The 15466-nt window shown below is 43.6% G+C and overlaps 1 non-coding gene across 1 annotated transcript; it reads right to left on the minus strand.

Annotated features, from left to right (window-relative positions):
- Positions 1-745: 745 nt before the first annotated feature.
- Gm9519 lies at positions 746-14729 on the minus strand. The gene is made up of 6 exons (XR_391191.1): positions 14666-14729; positions 13236-13592; positions 10286-10476; positions 3669-3870; positions 2046-2385; positions 746-1033 (listed from the first exon to the last, which is right to left on the minus strand). It is a non-coding gene; the product is annotated as a predicted gene 9519 (transcript).
- Between the last annotated feature and the right edge of the window lie 737 nt (positions 14730-15466).

The following is a 15466-nucleotide window of genomic DNA, read 5'->3' on the forward strand; positions in this document are numbered from 1 at the left end:
AGAGTAAATATTCACCCCAGTAAGACAAGCCTTTGCTAAGATCCTTCAGCCAGAAGGAATGAAACCATCTGAAGAAATAGAATAAAGGAGAGACAAGGGAAAAGAGACAATTGGCCCATATTGAACACAAGCCTGTTTGTGATCAGTAGGAGTCTTTTTTTTCTTTTAAAAATTTCACTTAACATCCCAATTACAGCCCCCTGCTCCTCCCAGTGCTACCCTTACAAACTCTCCCTCAATTGCCCCTGCCCTTCTCCTCATAGAAGGGGAGCCTCCCCCTTTGGGTACCACTCCACCCTGGGGCATCTATTCCCAGTGGGACTAGGCATATTCTTTCCCACTGAGGCCCAATCAGGAAGTCAAGGTAGCATATAAAGGATGCATTTATCTCTATTCAAGCACTGTATGATTTTCAAAGCAGATACAAAGCACCCAAAAGTTCAGGTGCTCCTGAAATTAGTTTCCATGGATTCTGAGGATTGGCTATATATTTGATCCGCAGCTTGTGCTGTTGATGCCTTTGTGTTTCTGTTTACTATATTGATGTCTTTGTTTTCCTTTGGAGATAGTCTAACTTTAAATCCTGCCTCATTCTTATACACATATGTATCCCAGGATCACAAGCATGTCTCACCATGCAGGCTGTACCTGAGTAGTAACTGATCATTTTCACCACATACGTTTCTTCCATGTTTTATCACATCAATAAAGAAATGCTGCCATTTTATTGTAGGATGAGAGGAGGGGGTGCTCATTCATCAAGGCCATCTGACTGGAAGACTGGCCACTCCTATACCAGCTCGGTTCATGACCAAACAATGGTACACTCCAACATCCTCAAATCTGACATCATCAATTCTGACTCCACACTTTGATGGAGACAGCTTTATCCTATCTGTAGGCTGCAGATTGTGGTTATTAAAGAACCAACGAAAGGAGAGTCCAATGTCAGGTGAAACACAGGAGAAGGTCACAGATCTGTGTGCATCGACTGTGCTGTTGGTGATTCGAATGAAGGGGTCTGTCACCATCTCTGTGAAAAAACAGAAGGGGACCAAATGACAATAATCAGTCAGAGAGCTCCACTAGCCCCACTTTACTGAATACTTTAAAAAGTTTCCAAGGGGGAGAGTTAGAGCTGTGACCATAGAAGTATCTTGTGCTTTTTAGCAGGCACCCATGGCTTGTGTGCCCCTAATTCACCCATTGTGTTTTCTATGTCTCAGTTTCCATATAACATAGCACATGATAAATGATCAATACTGTGCCTGGAGCTAAGATTAGGTATGAGCAATGGGCTGATCTTAGGATAAAGGAGCTGCTCAAATTGGCAGTACATATTACTATTTAATGGAGGAAGAAAATTCTTCATGCTGGACCCATGAGGACAATGAGCTACCTGAAGAACTGTCACCTATCTCCCTCCCTTGGGGACCCAGAAATTCCTGTAAGTCTCTTAAGTCCATCAGAACAGTTGGCTTTTGTCCTGGCACCTGTCCACTGAGACTCAGGAGAAGGAATGTACAGGTGACCTACAAAACTGCAACTGTCATAGGAGTCACAATTGGTCCCACACCCTATGGAACTTGGACTGTCAGTAAAACCATATTCTTTGTCAAAACCAATCATTGAGAAAAAAGCTCCCCAGTGTTACCTAGAGTCCAGCCAGAGGCAAAATTTTGGAGCAGGGGGCCTCCTAGTGCTCTCTGTGAAGACCCCAAAGCTCCCTCATCCAGTGCCTGGCAGACTCCCCCAAGGTCTCTATTGGGGCCATGTGCATGGTGAGAACACCAAGAGTCTGCTCTGAGGCTGATGCCCTCATGCTAAGTTATCCCACACATGTTCTCTGTGGAGGTAGATACCTGTAAGGGATTCTAATTGACTCCAGTTAGTCTACCCAGCATGAGTCCTACTGTAAGTGCCTAAACCCCAGTATGGAGACAATGCAGCAGGAGGGAGAACAGGCATAATCCAACCCTGACAGTCCAGCATATGAAGTAGGATAATTCATACCCAGAAGCCAGAGGTCGTTTAGAGTCACTTACTGTTTACATAAAACTGCACGTGTGCTCTTTTAACCTTGTTATTTGTATTTAAAATTTCTAATGTGTACATTCTTGCATCTTCCTCAGTGACATCCTGGAGCGTACAACATTCCTCTTCCTCTGTATGCATCACTCCAGGTGGTGATTTTCCTTATTACATGGTAGTCTACAATTTTAAAGGCTGGGACCGTATATATTGAGTAGTACCAGGAGAAGGATCTCAGCTCTTCTGGTAGATAATGAACAAGGAGAATACTTCCCCCTTCAACAGCATACCTTGGCACAGACTCAACAATGAATTTGGCAGAAGTCAGAGAGTTGCAGCACTGAAAAACAAGACCTGGAAGGGAGAAAAAAGCCATCACATGTAGCTCACTGTTCTTGGTGTAAATCTAATTGCCTCCATCCTGAGCAGATGGATCATTAACTTAGCTTAGAGAGGCAGGTGAGGGCGTATCTATCCCACTTAAACAAGGTGAGCAACACAATTTCCTACATTCCCTAAGAGCCCCTTAAAATTGTTCCCTCTGCATGGAGGTGCGCCTTGGATGTGTACACGGCTTCTTCCTTGCTGCACAGTCAGGCACTACACAGACTTATACGTGCTAGGGTGTGAGGTGATGCCTCTTCTGATGGCTATAGGTCTTGAATTTTCACTTTCTGTTTGTTTGTTTCATTTTCTTAGTTTCTCTTGTGTTTCTAGTTAATTCCTGATTTCACCTTTTAGGTGTTCTTGCTGCTCTTCCTGGCAGCCCACAGGAGTGGAGTTGTGTAAGGGCCAGGAGCAATCTGATATTCAGGGTAAGCTAAGATCTTGGAAGAGGCTGTAGGATTAGTTTGAATGGTTTATATCAATTGGCACATGTAGAGTCCTTTTGAAAGACAAGGCTTCAGTTGAAAACACTACCAATGTATTGGACCATGGGCAAGTTGGTAGTATATTTTTTAAATTGCAGATTGATATGGGAGTGTCTGTACCACTACAAACAGTTCCATCCATGGGGTAGGGGTCCTAGGTGATATAAGAGGGCAGGTTGAACAAGCCAAAATAATCAAGCAGATAAACAGTACTCTTCCATGGTCTCTGCACCAGTTACTGGATTGTATTTATGATAATCTCAATTTGGGGGTAATCAATATCTCAATTTGAAATGGACACCAAAAACCAACCAACCAAACAAACAAAATAAAAAACCAAACCAAACCAAGCAACCAAGCAACCAAGCAACCAAGCAACCAACCGACCAAAAACCATTGTTCCCTATCAGCTTTGAGAAGAAGAATGGAGGACTGTAAATATGTTCCCCTGGGTTGCTTTAGTCCATCCTTTGAAAGATGACAGTGTTTGCATTTCCTAGTTTAGAGCCCCAGGAGATTGGGCAGAACCTAACATCTTAGGCTGAGCTAGCATCAAGGTGTCTCTTGATGCAGGTGGAGTCAGAAGATGGAGTGTGATCTATGGCCATTTGTCTCTCCATGTTTGTCTGGCACTAAGTGCTCAAACCTTCACATGGGGACATGGTATAGAGAGGAGGGAGGTGTAGGGTAGGCATGACAGTCCTGTAATCTAAGCCCCACATAATAATGAATGATTACAGGAAAGCATTATAGGAAATCACTTACTCTCCACCTGGATTTCTACATGTCCTTCTTCACTCTTCATATCTGTACCCAGAATTGCTAAGGTGTACAATCCAGCATCCTTCTGAGTGACATTTTTGATCAGCAGGGATCCATCAGTATACAGTCTCTCTCTACCACTGTATGCAGGCCCAAATGAAAAACTTTTCATTTTTTCATCTATTATTGTATTAGTCAGGGTTCTCTAGAGTCACAGAACTTATGGATAATTTCTAAATAGTAAAGGAATTTATTGATGACTTACAGTCGGCAGCCCAATTCCCAACAATGGTTCAGTCGCAGCTGTGAATGGAAGTCCAAGGATCTAGCAGTTACTCAGTCTCACGCAGCAAGCAGGCGAAGGAGCAAGGGCTCGAGCTAGACTCCCTTCTTCCAATGTCCTTATATTGTCTCCAGCAGAAGGTGGAGCCCAGATTAAAGGTGTGTTCCACCACACCTTTAATCCCAGATGAAAGGCGTAGCCCAGATTAAGGGTGTGTTCCTTAAACTCGGAGATTCAATCTTCTGGAATCCATAGCCACTATGGCTCAAGATCTTCAAACCAAGATCCAGATAAGGATCTCCAAGCCTCCAGATAAGGGTCACTGGTGAGCCTTCCAATTCCGGATTGTAGTTCATTCCAAATATTGTCAAGTTGACAACCAGGAATAGCCACTACAATCCACCCCTTGTCAACTTGACACAAATAATATCTCATGTTCACATGAAACAATAACAAGGTTGTAAATATGCCTAACATGATATAACTATCCCTCGTACAATCGCTAACGCATTAGTAAATTTACAATGGGCATTCATATTACTTTATAATCCTCGTTTCTGCAACTGGTTACGTGGCCTTAATTGGTATTTATAACTACCTTCCTCTACTACCCACTCTGTATTTCCTTCTCCTTCAGCCAGCACCTCAGCAGGTCTTGGCTCTTTTCCTGGAGGATTGACCCATACCTTCATTCCTGATGGGTCTGCATCCTTTGTCATCCTGCTTGGATTAGGCTGTTGTAGTTTCCCATTGACTTTAATCACAGGACATGGTAGTACTAAGAGACGCCCTAAGGGATCTCCTACACTCCAGACATAATCTTGCTTACCACCATTGTGAAGAGGTAATCCAATTTCCCCATGGTAATCTGGATCTATCACCCCTCCTAACACTGTTATTCCTTTTTTAGCCTGTTGGTTTAAGGGCATTAGAAGCCCAAAATGACCAGGGGGAAGTCTGAGCTTCCAGTTCAATGAAATGTTTGTTGTAGCTCCTGGTAGGAGCACTCCCCTCTCTGGAGCCAAAACTTCTAAGCCAGCAGAACCTAGAGTTATGGGGACAGGAAGCAAAAATTTTCCTAGAGGGTCACTAGGAGTGATAGTAAGTGGAACTATTCCGTTTTCCACCCCTTGATTCCTGGACCCATGAATCCTGGCTATGGGTGAAACTGTACCATATATCGAGCGCTGATTCAAAGCATATACTGCCTTCTGAAGAACTCTGCCCCAGCCTTCCAAGCTGTTACCACCTAATTGGCGCTGTAACTGCGTCTTCAAAAGGCCATTCCATCTTTCTATCAGCCCAGCTGCTTCAGGATGATGGGGAATGTGGTAAGACCAGTGAATTCCATGATCGTGAGCCCACTGTCGTACTTCTCTGGCTGTGAAATGAGTTCCTTGGTCAGAAGCAATACTGTGTGGAATACCATGACGATAGATGAGGCATTCTGTCAGTCCGTGAATGGTGGTTTTAGCAGAGGCATTACGTGCAGGAAAGGCAAATCCATAACCAGAATAAGTATCTACTCCAGTAAGAACAAAACGCTGTCCTTTCCACGAAGGAAGTGGTCCAATGTAGTCAACCTGCCACCAGGTTGCTGGCTGGTCACCTCGAGGAATGGTGCCATATCTGGGGCTCAGTGTTGGTTTCTGCTGTTGGCAGATCTGGCAATCAGCAGCAGCTGTAGCCAGGTCAGCCTTGGTGAGTGGAAGCCCATGTTGCTGAGCCCAAGCATAACCTCCATCTCGACCACCATGGCCACTTTGTTCATGTGCCCATTGAGCAATGACAGGGATGGCTGGGGAGAGAGGCTGATTGTCCACAGAACGGGTCATCTTATCCACTTGATTATTGAACTCCTCCTCAGCTGAAGTCACCTTTTGGTGAGCATTTACATGGGACACAAATATCTTCACATCCTTTGCCCATTTGGAGAGATCTATCCACATACTTCTTCCCCAGATGTCTTTCTCACCAATTTTCCAATTGTGATCTTTCCAAGTCCCTGACCATCCAGCCAATCCATTGGCTACAGCCCATGAGTCAGTGTATAATCGTACATCTGGCCATTTCTTCTTGCAAACAAACTGTAATACCATGTGTACTGCCCGAAGTTCTGCCCACTGTGAAGATTTCCCTTCACCTGTGTCTTTCAAGGTTGTCCCAGAAAGGGGTTGTAATGCTGCAGCTGTCCACTTCTGGGTGGTGCCTGCATAACGTGCAGAGCCATCAGTAAACCAGGCTCTAGTCTTCTCCTCTTCGGTCAGTTGATCATAGGGAACACCCCATGAGGCTATAGGTGCATGCTTGGCAGCAGATGGCATTGTAACAGGAGTAGAAACCATAGGCATTTGAGCAACTTCTTCATGTAACTTGCTTGTGCCTTCAGGACCTGCTCTGGCCCGATCACGTATATACCACTTCCATTTGATAATAGACTGCTGCTGTGCACGTCCCACTTTATGACTTGCAGGGTCTGATAGTACCCAGCTCATGATGGGTAGTTCAGGTCGCATAGTGACTTGGTGTCCTATTGTCAGACGTTCAGTTTCCACTAAGGCCCAATAGCAGGCCAAGAGCTGTTTTTCAAAGGGAGAATAGTTGTCTGCAGATGATGGTAGAGCTTTGCTCCAAAATCCCAAAGGTCTTTTCTGTGATTCACCTATAGGGGCCTGCCAGAGGCTCCAAACAGCATCTCTATCAGCCACAGACACCTCAAGTACCATCGGGTCTGCTGGGTCATATGGTCCAAGTGGTAGAGCAGCCTGCACAGCAGCCTGGACCTGTTGAAGGGCCTTCTCCTGTTCCAGGCCCCACACAAAGCTAGCAGCTTTCCGAGTCACTTGGTAAATAGGCCTAAGTAACACACCCAAGTGAGGGATGTGTTGTCTCCAGAATCCAAATAGACCCACTAAACGTTGTGCTTCTTTCTTGGTTGTAGGAGGGGCCAGGTGCAATAACTTATCTTTCACCTTAGAAGGAATATCTCTGCATGCCCCACACCACTGGACTCCTAAGAATTTCACTGAGGTAGATGGTCCTTGAATTTTGGTTGGATTTATTTCCCATCCTCTGATACGCATATGTGTTACCAATGAGTCCAAAGTGGTTGCTACTTCCTGCTCACTTGATCCAATCAGCATAATGTCATCAATATAGTGCACCAATGTGATATTTTGTGGAAGATCCAAACGATCAAGATCCCTTCTAACTAAATTATGACACAGGGCAGGAGAGTTAATATATCCTTGAGGCAAAACTGTGAAGGTATACTGTTGGCCTTGCCAACTGAAAGCAAATTGCTTCTGGTGGTCCTTATGGACAGGTACTGAGAAGAAGGCATTTGCCAGATCAATAGCCGCATACCAGGTGCCAGGAGATGTGTTAATTTGCTCAAGTAACGAAACTATATCTGGTACAGCAGCTGCAATTGGAGTTACCACCTGATTTAGTTTTCGATAATCAACTGTCATTCTCCATGATCCATCTGTTTTCTGCACTGGCCAGATAGGAGAGTTAAACGGAGATGTGGTGGGAACCACCACCCCTGCATCTTTCAAGTCCTTGATAGTGGCAGTAATTTCTGCAATTCCTCCAGGAATACGATACTGTTTTTGATTCACTATTTTCTTTGGCAGAGGCAACTCTAAAGGCTTCCATTTGGCCTTTCCAACCATAATAGCCCTCACTCTACAGTTCAGGGAACCAATATGAGAATTCTGCCAATTTCTGAGTATATCTATCCCAATTATACATTCTGGAACTGGGGAAATCACCACAGGATGTGTCCGGGGACCTATTGGACCTACTGTGAGTCGGACATCAGTCAAAACTCCATTAATCACCTGCCCTCCATAAGCCCCTACTTTAACTGGAGGGCCACAATGTTTCTTGGGATCCCCTGGGATCAGTGTCAATTCAGAACCAGTATCCAGCAGACCCCGAAAAGTCTGATTATTTCCTTTTCCCCAGTGTACAGTTACCCTTGTAAAAGGCCGTAGGTCCCTCTGGGGAAGAATTGGAGAAAGGGTAACAGCAAAACCTTTGGGTGTCTTATCAAGATCCTTCCTCAGCGGAACCTGGCCACCCCTTCATTCAAGGGGTTCTGGATCTGCAAACTGTCTCAAGTCTGGAAATTGATTCACTGGCCGAGATTGCTGTTTACCACGATCTAATGTAGCCTTTCTTTCATTTGGCTGTTTACCACGATCTAATGTAGCCTTTCTTTCATTTGTTTGAGAATTTTTCTGCTTATACAGATCAAACAAATATGCAGTAGGCTTCCTATGTATTTCATTCCTGGAAACACCATGATTGGTTAGCCAGTACCAAAGGTCCAACCGAGTCATGCCATTATAAATTTCACCTCTCCTGTGCTGACTATTACTGGGTATGTTATTATAAACATTCTTTTGTCTACGCTGTCCATTATAATAACTAGAATCACCTTGTCTCGGGCGATTCAATGCTGCCACCTGGCCCTTGTTACCTCGGAATCCAACTAAACCCAGTGAATTTAATTCATCTAATTGAGCAGAAGCATCTCCAATGCTAAGATCTGGCACAAGGAAAAGGGAAAGAACAAAACCCTTCAAATGTGCTGGTGCCCCTCTCACCAATTTGCGTCTTATAGAGCTAGTGAAAGGCATATCTTCTGGACCTTCCCATTGTGGACAATTATGCTTTACACAATATATCCACTCTAGCATTGCAATTTCCCTAAGTCTTAAAATCCCTTCATCAACACTAAGCCACGGAATATCAGGCATCTCCAAGTCATTTCCAGTAGGCCATCTTTTGATAAACACCTCAGCCAACCATTCAAACAAACTTTTGACACCTTTTTTAACTATGCGAGCTTCCGTATTAAACCTAGAATCTCTACTCAGAGGACCCATGTCAATAAACTCAGCCTGCTCTAGTTTTATGTTCCTTCCACCCTTATCCCACACCCTTAAAATCCATTCCCACACATATTCACCAGGTTTCTGCTTGAATGAATTAGCAAACTCATTAAGCTCCTTAGTAGTGTAGCGAATTTCCTCATGGACTACACTTTCTACCTCCCCTCTAGGAGCCTGTTTTGCTTTGAGTCTGGTTACAGGTCTAGAAGAAACTATTGGTGGGCCGTGAGCAGACTCTGCAAAATTAATTTCCTCATGTGGGGAAGGCATTATTTCAAGAGGTGGGGCTGAGGGTACTACTTCCTCAGGTGGGGCAAACCCTTGAGAATCTGAGGATTCAAAATTCTCAGCTTCAACATGGTCTTCCCACACATCCCCATCCCATGTTGTAGGATCCCATTCTTTGCCAATTAGAGCCCTTACTTTAACTGTCGACACACTCTGAGGCTGAGACTTGAATTTTCGCTGTAGTTCAGCCAATCTTACAATGAGAGTTTCCGTTTGATTTTCTGCAACTTGAGCTCTATTGCTACAAGAGAGAAGATTCTCCTCAAGGACACACTTAGCAACTTTTAGATCGTTTACTTGTGTCTGGAGCCTTTCGATTTTATCACACAACTCCTTCCTTTCATTCATCATTTTTTCCACAGATACTAAGAGCAGCCAGCCAGTAAAATCATTTTTCGATTTTTTCCCCATCTTGTAGAAAGCTTTGTGCACTGAATCACCTAATTCATTAAGAAAATCAAGGGCATTAGCTTCTTTAAGTTCGGAATATAGTTTCAACCATGGGTCTTCAAAATTCTCTGAGCTCCCAGGAGGGAGAGAATCTGTAGAGGTTTCAATAGTTGAAAGTGCTGGTGGATCAACAAGCCAATTCCAGAATTTTAAAAGATTCATCCTTGTACTTCTGTTACTCTAGAACCACTCCTGGTACCAACTTCTGTATTAGTCAGGGTTCTCTAGAGTCACAGAACTTATGGATAATTTCTAAATAGTAAAGGAATTTATTGATGACTTACAGTCGGCAGCCCAATTCCCAACAATGGTTCAGTCGCAGCTGTGAATGGAAGTCCAAGGATCTAGCAGTTACTCAGTCTCACGCAGCAAGCAGGCGAAGGAGCAAGGGCTCGAGCTAGACTCCCTTCTTCCAATGTCCTTATATTGTCTCCAGCAGAAGGTGGAGCCCAGATTAAAGGTGTGTTCCACCACACCTTTAATCCCAGATGAAAGGCGTAGCCCAGATTAAGGGTGTGTTCCTTAAACTCGGAGATTCAATCTTCTGGAATCCATAGCCACTATGGCTCAAGATCTTCAAACCAAGATCCAGATAAGGATCTCCAAGCCTCCAGATAAGGGTCACTGGTGAGCCTTCCAATTCCGGATTGTAGTTCATTCCAAATATTGTCAAGTTGACAACCAGGAATAGCCACTACAATTATGTATCGGGCAATCAGATGTTTCCTGACCTGGGTCATTCCTCTGAACCATGCAAAGCCTAGAATATTCTCTGGGAGATTGCGAACCTGTACAAAAACATCTTTCCCATCAGGAACAATAGGTGGCAATGTTTCAATACTGGGTTGACCAGAGGCAACAAGGTGCCCACAGTTCCAAAGGAAGCCTAGAAGTGAAGAGACAGATTTGATTAATTGGGACCTTTGTATTTTGGTATAATGAGACTCTGTCCTGAGCAGGTGTGTACATTACTCACCCTAGGTGTCTCTCTTCCTATTCAACTTTGTGTGCCTGCATTTTTATTTTTCATTGTTTGTTGTGCTCTCTTCAGGTATCAACATGGCCCTGGCTCACCATTCAATGCTGTTTGCTGTTTGGGTTATGCCTCCTAGTTTCTTCCCCTACAGACCATGAATCTTGACTCTCTGCTTGTTGTTGCTGCTTGTTGTTGTTGTGTTTGTCTTGTAGTTCCAGTCAACACCTTATGTCACCTTTACTTTCTTTACTGATCTGTCTTTCTGTCTACTGGGACTGGGCATAATGTGCACCATGATTTTTTTAATAATGAAAAAATGCTATTTAGAAAAAAACTCAGACAAATGTGGAGAATGAACAAATGAACCATGTTGCAAGACTTGGTATGCCAATGGATTTTCCTAAGAAAATCCTAGGTTTGGGGACACAGTAATGGATCATTCCACTTGCTTTGAGTTTTTTACACTTACTTACAAATTATATTTGTGTGTTACTTTGAAAATATATAAGGACTAGTTCAGTGTGGGTAGGTGGGTGCAGAATATACTACTTATGTGGAGTTCAGAGACTTCTATTCATTGATCTCAGCTTATCAGAATATGAAGCAAATGCATATATTTATTCAATCATGTCACTAATCAACACCACCTGGGTTTTTTATTTGGGATGTAAGAGCTGAGCACATCAGTCTTCATGCTGATTAACTTTGGGTAAAACAATCTTTCCATCAACTTACTTCTTCTCATTCATCAAGACCCTCCTGCTGCTTCTGATCCTCTAACCTCTATGTTTTCCTCTCCCCTCTACACCCTGAGACTCCACTAAGGTCCACAGGCCTCTTAGGAGACTCCAGAGAGTAGATGAGTCTTCTCCTCTCATACTTTATGAAGTGTGGTTTCCTCACCTGTGGGCATGAGCCCCTGACAGGTGTTCACCCTTTGCACAGCATAAAAGGGTGCCCCCCTGACTCTGTGGCTTGATCTGTCCTTCTGTGGCATGTCTGCTCCAGCACCACTCCCCAGTTGTCTTGTGCTTCCACTCTTTGAGCTGAGCCTCTTCTGAGGCAAGATCATCCCTGAGAGTGTTATAGAGCAACACCCTCATATGGCCTGAGGATATTGCTCTATAAAAACACTGATATGTCGCTCCCCCTTCTTTTGTTTCAGTTATCCAGAACACAGAGTTAGCACCAAGATTGATGACCATCCCTGTGACTTGAGATAATAGATGACCCTGAAGTTTATCACTGCTATGTCCTGGCTCTAGTCAGTTAGCACCCAAAAGGGAAATTTTGCACAACTGTGTAACAGCAACTCAGCTATGCACTCAGTCTGTTTTGTGTTCTCAATGTGCTTGAAAGATGGACATTGACAGGGATGTCCGTAGGCTCCAAAAGGACCACCTGAATCAGTGTGGGTAAGAGGACACACCTATTCTCACTGGAGTCACTAGTCAGGGTTATGTCCCAGGACAAAGGCTTAGGATGTTCTTCAGGTGGAGATCACCTGACTCTTGGAAAAAGGTTAAGCTTTTTTTTATCCTGTGCAAGATATCAAGAGAATTCCTCCAATCCCTCTACTTGCTGAACTGTGTAGTAGATCTGCCCATGAGCTCCCTGAACTTTCTGAGATGTCTTGGACCTCTGTTCAATGGATTCTCCTTGGTTATCATATATTTTAATTGGAAAACACATCAAAGGACAATGCTGTATCCTCCCCACACCCACCCCACCCAATTTGAGTTTGATTCTTTGTCAGTGTAGCAGATAAATTAAACAGACAGTAGGTCTGAGAACTCCATGCTGATAGAAAATTGGACGGAACTCAGCTACTAGGTAAATTTCTGGTTCAGGAAAATACCTTGACTGTTGACTGAGTGTCATTATGCTGTCCCCTGGTGAGAACTGAGGAAACTGTACCTCATGTTTGGGTAACTGTTCCATAAACAGAAGTTTGTTCAATTAGCCTGCAGGAGAGAATTCTCTGAGTTGGATCCCTGAGGACAAACACTTCTCAGAAGTACCTGTGTATTCTGTCCCCCTTTTTAGAGACACAGACTTACCTTCAAGTCTCATAAGCCTATCAGGACAGTTAGTTGATGATACCTATTCAGCTCTGCTCTCCCTGCTGAGTCACTAGAGATGCCCAGTTGTACTAGCCTAATGGTGGCTCTCATGGCAGTGCAAAAGCCTTGTGAAAGGCAAAGCAGAAGACACTGACTACTCAAAACAACTGTTCTCTGCTAACAGGAAATCAAAACTCAACCTTTGTAAAATGCTTCTCAGAGCCATTAGAAGTTGAGTTTGGGACAGTAGTCTTGAGATAGGTCTTACTGGTTCTCAGCTCACTGTGAGGATCCCACTTTTCCTCAATCATGCCCAACTCTGATTCCCTCAAGGTCTTTCTCAAGGACATATTCTTCTTAAGAACACAACAGTCTAGACAGCAATTGATATTTTTGGCTGAGTTATCCAGCATGTGTCCATTTTACTTCAAGCTCAAGTCAAATGAAAGATTCTGATCTATTGCTGTTGTGTCCTGAAGTAAATGCTCAAACACCAATATGGGATACAATGTAGAGTAGAGGTAGGCATAGGCCAGGCTGGACACTTCTGTGTATGTCAGTGGATGACGACCACCCAATATCCAGAATTCACAAAGAATCACTTACGGTTCACGTGGAGGAATGTGGATGTTGACATAGTATCTCCATGGCTATTTAAGGTTCATAGGGTGTAGAATCCTATATCCTTTTGGGTGACATTGTGGATCAACAGGGACCCATTTCTGTACAAGGACTCTCTAGAACTGTACCTGGGCCCCATCACAGTTACTTTTGTGTTTGTTGCATAAATTAAAATTCCACAATTTATAACTGTCTTCCCTTTGAACCAGCCTAAGGACATAAGATTTTCTGGCATTTTGTGGACAAGGAATAGGACATCTTCTCCTTCAACCACTTGGGGTGGCACTAATTCAATGGTGACTTGGGAAGAGGTAGACAGGTGCCAGTAGGTTAAAAGGAAAGCTAAATGGGAAAGAGAGAGAAACCATTAGTATTGAGCAGGTGTGATCATCACCTGGCTTAGGTGTTGCAGAGGGATGTATCAACCCTTCTTATTGGAGGTGAGTGACATGAGTTCCGTTATGTCAGAGTCTCACACTGTGTTTTCAACTCTATGGAATTCTCTGCTCATTTGTCTCCCCACTTAGTATTAACATATTTTGTGGGAGGATGCCTCTCTGACTTTCTCTCCTAGGGGGGTCCTTACTTTCTGAATTTTGTTCTCTGTTCCTTTTGTGCAAAAGTCAAACCCTTACATCATCTTCCAGATATTCTAACTTTTGTTTTACTAAAACCAGGGTCTTTTAAGGACAAGGATTTTTTTGATACTACAGTTTCTGGAAAAGACTCAAACATCAGTGGATAAAGTAAAGAAAGTGGAAAGCAGGAAGGAAGCAAGAACGGAACTATGTGTGTCTCCCTGGTTTATCTACATAGTTCCCAGGTTTGGAGCTAATGACAGTAATTATACTCAAGTGAAATTTAAATACTTTTACATTTTCTTATGTAGTATATATGTCTATTTTTGAAGGGAGGTGTCTTAGTGTGCCTGTGTGAAGGTGTTTGTTGGAAATTTGTGTAGAGGTACATGTCTCCAGTGTCAGCATGTGCCTGTACATGCCACAATATCTGTGATGAGGGTAAAGAGCCAGCAAAAGTTTCATCTTTCCATCTCCCATGTGGGAGCTGAAGATTGAATTCACTTTGCATGTCTCCACAAACTGAGCCCTCTCACTGTCCCAGCCCTGTTTGATGTCTATTTGGAGAGTAACCCTGTCATGATTGGGAACAGTAGTCTTCAGAAAGCCAATGTAATTGACTGTGGATATGGAACATTTGAGGTTTTTCTTCTATTTTCAGCACCTCCTTTCAACTGAGAGCTTCTGCCTGCTGAGCCTCTGTCCCTCACTGTACCTTTTGTGTCATGAAAACAAACAGCATCCTTGAGTCTCATTTTGGGCTTCTGTCCTTCTTAGGAGACTCCAGCATACATCTGAGTTCCTCTCCACCCCCACAGCAAGAATGGCCACCCTTACTTGTGAGCAGAAACCCCTGACTTGGGGCACATCCCTGGCAGTGAAGCACAGAGGACACCTTCATCTCTATTTTCACTGTGACGTCTTGCTTCTGAGGACAAGAGCTACACAGCAGTAGGCTCTGTTGTCCTTTCTCCTTGTAAGCTGAGTGTCCTCTCAGGCAGGATCACTTCCAGAATATAAAAGGTTGTGTGTGGTGGGTTCTGTGTCCAAGGCACTGCTCTATCCCTTCCAGTCTGAGTCCTGCCCCACATCCCTCTCAACTTCCTTTATGTTTCTCCTTCAAGCAACACATTGAGAAACAGGGTTGAGCAACATCCCCATGCCCTCAGAGAACAACAGCTCATTCCAGGGTAGATACCTTCTATGTCCTGGCCTTGGGTTAGTCAGCACCAAAGACAGACAGCTATAGAGACACAAAGACCCAGCTTAGCATCCAGTCTGCTCTTCGTTCTCTGTGCTTTGGCAAGGTGGGATTTATTTACTCCCAGTAGAAAAGTGACATAAATTTATCAGAGGCCAGTACTAGGACATATATCTTTATACCCAAAGGATAAGACACTAACGTAGTAGTAAATGCACATTTACTTTCTGGCCCATCTCTGGTGTTTAAATCCATTCTTCTTTTTGCAAGGTTCTGCATAGATTTGTTCTTGAGTACAGAAACTATTCATTCAAATAGATGTGTCCTCTGCTTTTCCCTATACACTGTTGTATACTTCTTTGTTTTGTTGTGATTGAAAAAAATGAGCAAAAGCCACTTAGGAGAGAGTTCAGGGTTCATTTCTCTTCTGTATCTGA

The sequence above is a fragment of the Mus musculus genome, chromosome 7, assembly GCF_000001635.26.
Source record: "Mus musculus strain C57BL/6J chromosome 7, GRCm38.p6 C57BL/6J".
In the NCBI taxonomy this organism is placed as follows: Eukaryota; Metazoa; Chordata; class Mammalia; order Rodentia; family Muridae; genus Mus; species Mus musculus.